This window comes from Aotus nancymaae, unplaced genomic scaffold, assembly GCF_030222135.1.
Source record: "Aotus nancymaae isolate 86718 unplaced genomic scaffold, 86718_ANA_hifiasm-v0.15.2.pri h1tg000014l, whole genome shotgun sequence".
In the NCBI taxonomy this organism is placed as follows: Eukaryota; Metazoa; Chordata; class Mammalia; order Primates; family Aotidae; genus Aotus; species Aotus nancymaae.
This window is the reverse complement of record NW_026988425.1, coordinates 84,858,976-84,870,363: the sequence shown is the minus strand read 5'-3', so window position 1 is coordinate 84,870,363 and position 11,388 is coordinate 84,858,976.

Here is an 11,388-nt window from a genome sequence, read left to right as displayed (position 1 = left end):
TCAAGTAGATCTTATAGTACAATGTGGAATGCCAAGCAAAGGCATGTGATTAATAACTGCTTTTATTCTATCAAGGGAAAACTGAGTAACTGTCAATCTTATATGCCATTAAGAATCATCAATGGTTGGGAAGTCATATATAGATTTGATTTCCATAAAATATTTCTTATTACTTAAATCTCCCCAAACTTTAGGAATATTTAATTTGATTTTAACATTTCATAATGGAGTGTGTGTGTGTGTGTGTGTGTGTGTGTGTGTGTGATTTTCATTTTCTGGTGTTTGTTAAGGTGATATTACCAACAAGAGAAGAAAAATGTAGAGACCAACTTTTAGACTATTTGGTACACTTAATGTGAATAATCACTATTGCTTCTCAATTAAGATTGTATTATGTATCATTTTCCACACAGGAAAGGCAAGCTATGACTACAAATACTCTTTCTTCAATAGATTTTATTATTGGTATCAAATTATATTTTATTTTTTTGGGGGGGTGTTAAGCAACTATTGGAACACTTTATATTTTAAACCTTGAGGCAAGATGATTACAAGTATTTTCATCCTATGAAGCAACTTTTACACTTTTTATACTATTGGACAGAATAGATATAATATGTGAGTTTCAGAACATTCTTGGAGTTTACTGAATTCTTATCCATTTATATAGTTGAGGGTTTAGTCTATAACTCAATTTTCTCCAAGTCAGAGTAGTTGACATTTTGATTTTGACATTCACATATTGAAAAGTTTTTCCAGATTCTACTTCCTAGCTGGTTCACTTGCACTGACTTTTTTAGATGAACAAGAGCACACCTCATTGACAGGCTTTCCAAGTTTTTAGGTAAGATAAGTTCAAGATCAAACCCAAATCTATATTATTATAATTTTAGTCCAATAGATTATATATAATCTCTCTCTATATAATATATATAACCTAGATATATAATCTATTGGACTAAGAGCACGATGGAGCACAAATATTAGCACATCATATTATAGATCAATTTTAATATCAGGGTCCACTAAATAAATGATTAATATCACTGGACAAATAATTTATATGGCCTTATAAGTGCAAAAAATGTCTGCCTATATGCTATTTAAGACATAAGGATCTCGCCTATACAATAACTATCATGACAGGAAAATAAAAAGTGCTACATCAAAGTTATTATGTAATTCAAAACTGGCAGATCTTTAATTTGAAAGATTTATAAAACAGAATTTATTTCTAAAGCATTGTCCTCTTGGTTATTCTTAAAAGAGGATATACCTTACAAAATATCTAAGATTAGTCTCCTGGAATTAAATATTATATCTTACATAAAAATAGGTATTTTAATTTTTGAAAAAGTATCTGTTACTTCTTTCAGATATATCAAGTTAACTATTGTTACCTATGTTTGTAGCAAAATAGCTGTACTTACTAAAAACCCAGTAATAGCCAATGTTTTCTTTTAACAATTTTTTTTGTTACATGCCAGATACTATTTATGCACTGACAAATATAAACAAATTTCATACTCACAAGTGTTCTATGTGGTAAATACCATTGTGAGATCATTTCAAAGATAAGGAAAGTGGAGTATAGAGTTGTAAAAAAACCCAAAAATCCCAGTGTCACATAGCTCATATATGTTGATTCAAAACTTATTCCCTCACCCAGTGGTTGATATTGGCTATAACATTTTTGGGTATTTTTCTTTCCTGTCCTGGATTCCTCTTTCCCCCAGTTAGCATTGTTTCTCCAGAGGGCAAATATTGAGATGAAAGTTAAAAATGTAGTTTAATATTTTTGTTTAATATTTTTAATATTAATAGTTTAATATAAATAATTGTTTAATATTTTTGTTATTTTTCCCTAAACAAGATACAAATGACAAGCTGATTTTATAATCTCTTTGTTTTTCTTGTTTATTACATTTCAACAAGATTTGTGGTCCTATACTGACATAACTTAAGTAGTTTAAATGGAGGCAGGAATACCCTCCAGATAAAAGGATTGGTTGTGCACACTTCTTGACTGTATATTCTCTGGGAAGTTGGTTTCCTTTTTTAAAAAAAATTTCTTAAAATGTCATTTAAAATATATTAGAAAATATTTTTGTTGGGAGGCTATGTTAAAATATGTAAAACGTTCAGGTAATCAACTTAAATTATTAGTTACAATCTTAATATTTATTATTACACAAACAGAATCCAATATGCTCTATAAAATAGGGAGAAAACAGCATTATTTTATTATTTCAGTTTCGGAATCTACAAAGGAAGAAGTTAGGCCTGATGAGAGCTAAAGATGAACATCAGCTCCAGAGGGGAAAAGTGCTGAAATGAACAAAAGTTTTTATCAGGTAGCGCATTAAGTTTTATGCAATAAACTAATTAACTAAAAAAAAAGCAATTTACACAGATGCCCCGTCAAACACTACAGGGGAAGCACAGATGGGACACTATCAAGTAGCATAATGCTCTACTACTCATTTATAAAATCTGCATAATTCTTCCAAACATCTGAAGCCCTATAAAGAAACACATGCTAAATTAAAAAATATATATATTGCTCTAAATTCAAACACTCTTTTACATGCTGCAATATATTTGAGTGGGTGAAATGCTATTTGTGGTTAGTATTTGCCTAAAAATACTAGAAATGGAAACAAATGCACACATACAGGGAATTCCCTTGAATAAATGATATACTTGCCCTGTGTTACAACATACACTACATTTTTGGTATGTTGCTTTCCTAATTGGATCAAGATAGATTATTTTCCCTAATTGAATCATTCACTTATTCACAAAGAGGTATAAAATTCGGGACACTTTATCTACTCTGTAGTGAAGATTTATTTTCTTCTTTTAAATTATTTTGTTTTTCAGGATTCATAAGCACATTTTATTCAATTGATACTGATGTTGTGGTATAAAGCTTTTTGGCTCAATGTTTGTAGCAAAAGTTCTTAAATTTAATAATCACTACTAACTGCACCCATGCATTTTCCTCTAATGATATTAGTGGATAAATTTATATTGTTTGGCTTTATGTGTATCATTAAAAAATGTATTTTTGAAAATGACTCTAGTGCCCTGAGCAGCATGTAAAACACACATTAAGTGTCTCACTCCTTTTACTCAGACTTATGCCTTATCATCTTTCTTGCCAAGATTTTTGGTGATCCTTTTTTAATTTTATTCTGTTACTTTTTTTGTTTTCTTAATGATATAAGACAACATCAAAAAAGCAAGAATTGGGGGCAGGGCATAAAAAAGCTCCATCAGCATTGCTTTAAAACATACAATATGCAGTCTCATTGCCTTTGACCTTATTGGTTTCCCTTTCAAATGGGCACTAATAATTAATACAGAGCCACTGAGTGATGCGAATATATTTTCCGTTGTATTGTTGAACATGCTAAATAATTTAGAATGCCAGAAGACTCTCTAATGCTTTGTGGGGGAGGTAAAAATTATATCCATTTGGAGGGGTCAGGGGGTTGGGGGGGTCTTTGCTTTTTTGTTTCTATTGAATGCGTTTCAGCTGTACAGCTGGAAAGGGCATTCCTATAGGACTTTAAAGGCAAAGTAGAAAAATGACATAAAAGCTTTGCTTGGATTTGATTGATGCACTCTCATATTTGAAGTTCACTCAGAGCTTTGTGCTAGAAGGCCTGGGTCATTCCATCCAGTGCTCTAATGAGACTGTGTGTGAACACTTCCAGCTTTGTAGGCCTTGCTTTAATCAGAGATTGGAAAACACTCCTGACTGATAGGCTCCAGAATCAGATCTAAACAGAAAATAACATGCTCGATTTGGCCTCTGAAGGTGGGTTGAGCAAATCTTTGTGATGTATTGGAGCATTTGCTGAGTGCAAGTGCACGTGGGGTGGTTCCTATTTCTGTCGGCAAATACAAATTTTTCACTCAGCAGGCGTAATCAGAGCTAACTCGAGAGGAGAAATAACAAAAACTCAACAGCCCTTAGCAACTCAGCATGGCATAGAGGGATTTAAGACTTTAGCATTTTATCTCCATCAGTATGAAAATGTATGAGGAAATTTGAACTTTGAAAGTGCAAATAAACACATTTAACACTTTGCAAGCCACTGATTTCACTGGGTCTTTTGCTGGGCACCTTCATTTATTTCTTTATCAATTTCACTTAAGATTTTCAAATTTTATAAAACTTGCTTCCTAATTTGGACCATTTAACCAAGTGATCTCATTTGGATGAGCTGAGAGTAATGTGATTACAAGCTCCCAATAGTTTACTAGTGCAAAACTATATTACGAAGTTAAAAGTTGTGTGCAGAATGACAGAAGATAGTGTGCTGATGGTCAAACATTAATCTTACTTTTTATGAGACTAGAAATCCCTAATACTCACCAATCATGGAGACTCAAGTCAGAGAAAGTTTTGGACCTTACTTTTTCTAATTTTTAAAATGCAATGCAATCATGAAAATAACCGATAAAGGTTATGTAGTCCAAGGTTTATTTTCACCAGTTACACAAAGCATACATCCTTAATGCCTTGTTCACACAATTTTTATATAATTTTCTTATCTTGTGATTTTCTTATCTTTATTAATATCATTTTTAGAAGCAGTTGAATATCAAAATGTATGACATGACTGTTTGATATTGAACCCTATGTCATTTTATCATATCTGAAAATATGAGGTTCACCCTAGAATACTACATGCTAATGTTACCCAAGCATCTATAATGCTGAAGTTCTATTAGTAGAGTAACCATATGTTTTATCAACCAAACTTAGACTGTTTAAGAACAAAATGGTACTGTTACTAATAAGACCAAGAAACAGGAATAATGTGAAATATACTGGAAAAGTGAGGACATATGTTATCTTACCTATAAGGAACTTTGTTTATATAATACAGAAGTTGTCCTAATAAAGTTTAGATAATTCCTCCACGAGACAAATATTCCGTATTATTTTTCAAAGCCAGTAGTCTCCAGCTAACTTTCTTCCTACCAGCACTCTAGAGATACTTGGCTCTATATTTTATAAATATTTATAAATTAAAATTTCAGATGTAATTGTATTTAAGAGTCTTATAAAACGTCAACAACCGGCCAACTAGCAAGTCCATGGTAAACCCCACCTGTCCATAATCATCTTGATTCCTGGAGGATCTAGGGTGACAAAAGTTGTTCAAAGGATACTGATTTTGCTCTGACTTTAGGGCATTGAAAACACTTTTTTAAATTTATAAAAGTGAGTATTAGACACCCAAATCAAGAGCAGGAAACAATATTCCACACTCCCATCCTGCCTCCTGCCCCATGCTCTACTCCTACTTTTTGCTTAAACCACTGAGATGTTTCTTATGAAATCAAAGAAACTGCCAGATCAGCGGATTCTGCCCTCACTTTTCTTCTCACAGAACCAAAAACATACTGCTGTCAAACTGTATAAGTTGGGATCAAACGTTCTAGGCAAATTTCTACTTTCACTATTGCCTGGTTATTCTCATCTTTTCCACAGGTCAGTTTTTTGGTACTAACTAAATTGTTTCTCTGTCTCTGACTCTGTCTCTGTCTCTGTCTCTCTCTTTTTCTCTCTCCAGCAACGTTTAAAAATAATAAACCTGGAATAAGGGAATGTTGTAAGCCTGTAATTCTGTTGATTTTTATAATTTCATAAAAAATTTGCATAAATGTTATGTTTCATAAAATGATAGTTTTTGAATGAGTCAATAGATAAATAGAACCAAATTAAAAGATTAATGCACACATTTTAATGTATACTTGTGGGGAGCCAGCCCTTCATCACCCGTGAGTATCCCGAGTTCGGTGGCGACAAAGGAATGAGAAAAAGACAGATTAAGAAAGACAGTGGGACCAGGGGCCATCACTTTACTACTCTGGAGGAAACAGTGAAGGCCCCGAGCTCTGATCATCCACACTATTTATTGATTACAATCACTTTGATCTATAGGGTAGGGATGGAGAGATGGTGGAGTGATGGTGGAGTGAATCAGTGAGTCAGAAGTGAATCAGTGGGCCGGAACTGGTGTGTCATCCTAAGGATTGATAACAGTGGTGGTTTGGGAGTTTCACAAAACAAGAACATTTGGTTATCTTTAAACTATTATCTATGTGCAGCTGATGGAATGCAGTGCTTACAAGGAGACTACAAGTCTGGTCACGTCATGGTGCTATGAAGGGATTTTACGTCCTTGAGCACAATGTTTATGGTAACAGAGCCTAGGTCACCCTGCACTGGAACATGAGGCATGGAGAGGCCTTCCTCCTCAGAGGCCTCCTGCAGCCTTCCACAGTTTGTTGTTCCTTGTTTATATGTTACTCATAACCAATTTATGTAGGCATTCTGTAAGTACTTTTTCCTTAGCTGTTTTTCCCAATATATACTTACATAAATAATTATGCAATCAAAAATTTCTAAATATTGTAATATTTCTCCATAAAATGCTGTTTTGGGTTCACCCCTGTCATTATTAAGATTGAGAAAAAAAGTTTATTTTTTTTTTCTCAATCTTAAGTAAGTTATTGGGTATTTTTAATGTAATTCATCATTTGGCAAGCATTGATGATAGTATATAGGCCATAATTTTTCATATTTTTGGACATTTTTGTTCCTTGTAATTTTATATAAAACATAGCAATTTTCTTTAAACTTGAAAAGTATCTGTAAAAAAAAAAATGGTTAAAAAAATTTTCCTCCCAGAAAAATGAGAAAAACTGATTGCATGTCAAAGTATCATCATGGTGTTTGATATTATGGAGAATATTTTGATGAGTAAACTTCTGCTTTTGCCATGTTCTTCTTTATGCTATCTTATATTTGGGTATGTAGTAGATTAGCACATATAAGTAAATTAAGTGTAGTATTGAAATAATTTGGTATGATTTATATACAGCTTATCTTTGACTGCCACTTTTCCCTTTTCTCTTACATCCAAGCCAGAACTAGCCTCTGCCCATTCTGCCTTCTAAATAGCTATCAGACAGGACTGCTTCTATGTATAATCACTGTCACCGTGTTAGTTCAGACTATAGTCATCTCTCCTGTATGAACTCCTTGCGTTAAGCTTTGTCCCTCTTTGTTCCCCACATGGTTATGAGAGCAAACTTTCTGAAATGCAAATCTGGTTTGATCATTCTGCTGTTTAAAACCATTCAATAGCTCTCCATTACTTCTGGATAAAGTCACACTCATAACATGGTTAACAACTTCCTTTTATATTATGGCCTTTGGAGATCTATTACTTTCACCCCATTCCTTTTTCTTTCCTCTATTGCATTCTCATTCATTTTCCCTTTAATTATGGTCTTTTTTTTTTCCATATCCTCTCCTCTTTTCTTCCGCATTTTTTTTTTTGTTCATTCAGGCTAGTTTTACTACTTATCCTGACTGTCTTCCAAGATTAATGAAATCTGGGTGAAGGGGTCCCTTCTATATCCAATAGTAACCTTCTCTTGCTTTCTCATACCTTTTTGTTTACCTGAATCTCTACTATGTTTTAAGCTTTGTAAAATTGCTCACTTTTCTTGCCATGTTCGGAAAAATAAGACACAGTAGAATATAGCATTTACTATGTAGTAGGTGTTCAATATTTATGTATTGAATCAATCAATGAAATATGTATTGACCTCTGTGAGAAGAATTTACTATTAAAGACATATGCGTTTCCACTTTGTGAACCACATTTCTTAACACAATTTTATGGAAAGAAACAAACTCGTCATTTGATTTCAAATCTTTAGTAAATTTGTATATATATATATATATATATATACACATACATACATTTTTTTTCTTTTAAAAAATACTTTAAGTTCTGGGATACATGTGCAGAATGTGCAGGTTTGTTACATAGGTATACATGTGCCATGGTGGTTTGCTACACTCATCAACCCATCATCTACATTAGGTATTTCTCCCAAGGCTATCCCTCCCCTAGCCCACCACCCCTGGGCAGACCCAGGTGTGTAATGTTCCCCTCCCTGTGTCCATGTGTTCTCATTGTTCACTTCTCACTTATGAATGAAAACATGTGGTGTTTAGTTTTCTGTTTCTCTATTAATTTGCTAAGAATGATGGTTTCCAGCTTCATTGATGGCCCTGCAAAGGACATGAATTCATCCTTTTTTATTGCTGCGTAGTATTCCATGATGTATATGTGCTGAATTTTCTTTATCCAGTCTATCATTGATGGGCAATTGGGTCGGTTTCTAGTCTTTGCTATTGTGAACAGTGCTGCAATAAACGTATGTGTGCATGTGTCTTTATAGTAGAATGATTTATAATCCTTTGGGTATATATATACCCAGTAATGAGATTGCTGGGTCAAATGGTATTTCTTGTTCTTGATCCTTGAGGAATCACCACACTGTCTTCCACAATGGTTGAACTAATTTACACTCCTACCAACAGTGTATAAGTGTTGCTATTTGTCTACATCTTCTCCAGTATCTGTTGTTTCCTGACTTTTTAATGACCTCCATTCTAACTGGCATGAGATGGTATCTCACTGTGGTTTTGATTTGCATTTCTCTAATGACTAGTGATGGTGATGAGCTCTTTTTCATATGTTTTTTGGCCACATAAATGTCTTTTTTTTTGATAAGTGTCTGTTCATATCCTTTGCCCACTTTTTGATGGTGTTGTTTTTTTCTTGTAAATGTAAGTTTTTTGTAGATTCTGAATATTTTTGTTACTTTTCTCCTTTATAAATACATCCCTTCCTCTCTCTCTCTCTTTCATTTTGTGTTTCCAAGTAAAATATGTTGTTAGTAATCCACAGAAAAAAAAAGAAGGTTGTTTTCATGAAATGTTGATAATGATATTTCAAAAACCTTGAAGAAAGAATGTTGACATGAATTCTCATTCTGGACTGCTAGCCATTATCAGAGACATTTACACTGATATATTCTTCTAAATAACATCTGTAGGAAAAGTTATTACTTTTTCTTTGTTAACTAAACATAATACTTAGCTAATTTTCTATTAGGCAATTTATGAGAACAGCAATCATTTGTATTTTCTCCATTTTATACTTCTGGGTCTCAAACTTATTTATGTGTCTAAAATGATGTTTAGAGACTTAACTAATAATTTGTTTGTAATATTTTCATCTCTGCAATTGTGGCACAACAAAGTATAAGGAGAAACATATTTAATATAATAAATAAAATGCATAAAATAAATATGCCAGATATCTTGTTTTCTTTTTTATTCTTTTAGATGGAGTCTCACTCTGTCACCCAGGCTGGAGTGCAGTGGCACTATCTTGGCTCACTGCAATCTCCACCTCCCAGGTTTCAACGGATTTTCCTGCTTCATCCTCCCAAGTAACTGGGATAACAGGCACCTACCAGTTTTGTATTTTTAGTGGAGACTGGGTATCACAGTGTTGGCATGGTTGGTCTTTAACTCTTGACCTCAGGTGATCCACCAGCCTCGACCTCCCAAAATTCTGGGATTACAGACATCAGCTATCACACCCTGGAGATATCTTGTTTTCTATTTTAATTATTTTCAACTTCCCAAAATAAAATGAAAATGGAGAAACTGAAATTGAATAGGAATAAAGTTAGAATAAGAGAAAAATTCTAAATTTAGGTACATTTAATTTTAAAAATTAAAAGAAAAAAATGTTTCCGGTATTAAAGGAAATGATTTGTCAGAAAGATTTCAAGCACTGCACAGGTCAAGGGACTCAGGAAAAATCTGATTAATGTTGGAAATAATTTCTAAGCATATTATGTTTACTCATAGGCCCTGTCCCCTTTCTCTTTGCATTCTATTTTTGGATCTGACTTAGGAATTGACATGTTCCAGTACAATTTAATTAGTATTCACAGATGATTTAGAAATATATTTTTTTACAGGTAGCCTTTTTTTTTTTTCTTTTCTTGATGAGACCAAAATTATTAGCTAGACATTTCTATTGGGTGATCAAAATGACTCTAGTTCCAATGATACAAAGGAAACATTACATTTATTTGGCCAGTTCCTGCTCCTTCCAAATTGCTTAACCCCAAAACTGCATACTCCAAGCTCAAGGTATGTCTCCATTGCTTGGTCACCTACATAATTTGCAGTTACCTGTGGGCAGAGCATAAAGAATTCATTAGAGGGCTAGATTAGCAGTCTCAAACTAGAATTTCATTAGTAATTCAACAGTTGGCTTCCATGATATAAAATATAGAAACTTCGAATTGATCAAGCAGAAGGAAGGATATCAGAAGTCGAGGACCAGCTCAGTGAAATGAAACGAGAAGACAAGAATGCAGAAAAAAGGATGAAAAGGAATGAGCAAAGTCTCCAGGAAATATGGGACTATGTGAAAAGACCTAATTTACGTTTGATAGGTGTACCTGAATGTGATGAAGAGAATGAATCCAAGTTGGAAAATACTCTTCAGGATATCATTCAGGAAAATTTTCCCAACCTGGCAAGGCAGGGTAATATTCAACTCCAGGTAATACAGAGAACACCACAAAGATATTCTTCAAGAAGACCAACCCCAAGGCACATAATCGCCAGATTTATTAGGGTTGAAATGAAGGAGAAAATACTAAGGGCAGCCAGAGAGAAAGGTCAGGTTACCCATAAAGGGAAACCTATCAGACTTACAGCAGATCTCTCAGCAGAAACCCTACAAGCCAGAAAAGAGTGGGGACCAATATTTAACATCCTTAAAGAAAAGAACTTTCAACCCAGAATTTCCTATCCAGCCAAACTAAACTTTATGAGCAAAGGAAAAATTAAATCTTTTGCGAACAAACAAGTACTTAGAGAGTTCACCACCACCAGGCCTGCTTTACAAGAGCTTCTGAAAGAAGCACTATACATATAAAGGAACAACCAATATCAGCCTTTCCAAAAATATATCAAAAAGCAAAGAACTTTAACACAATAAAAAATTTACATCAACTAATGGGCAAAACAGCCAGCTAGCATCAAACGCCGGTATTAAACTTATATATATTTTAATTGGATAAAAAGCCAAAACCCATCGGTATGCTGCATCCGGGCCCATCTTACATGCAACAATACACAAAGACTCAGAGAGAAGGAGGAAGATTTACCAATCAAACAGAGAGTAAAAATAAACTAATAAACAAAAAGCAGGAGATGCAATTCTCGCCTCTGATAAAGTAGACTTTAAAGCAACAAAGATCAAAAGAGGCGAGGAATGACATTACATAATGGCAAAAGGATCAATGCAGCAAGAAGAGCTAACAATTCTACAGATCAACGAGATAGAAAATTAACAAGGATATTCAGAACTTGAACTCAGACCCGGAACAAGTAAACTTAATAAACATTTATAGAACTCTCCACTTCAAATACACAAAACATACATTACCACCTCACACCTATTCCAAAGG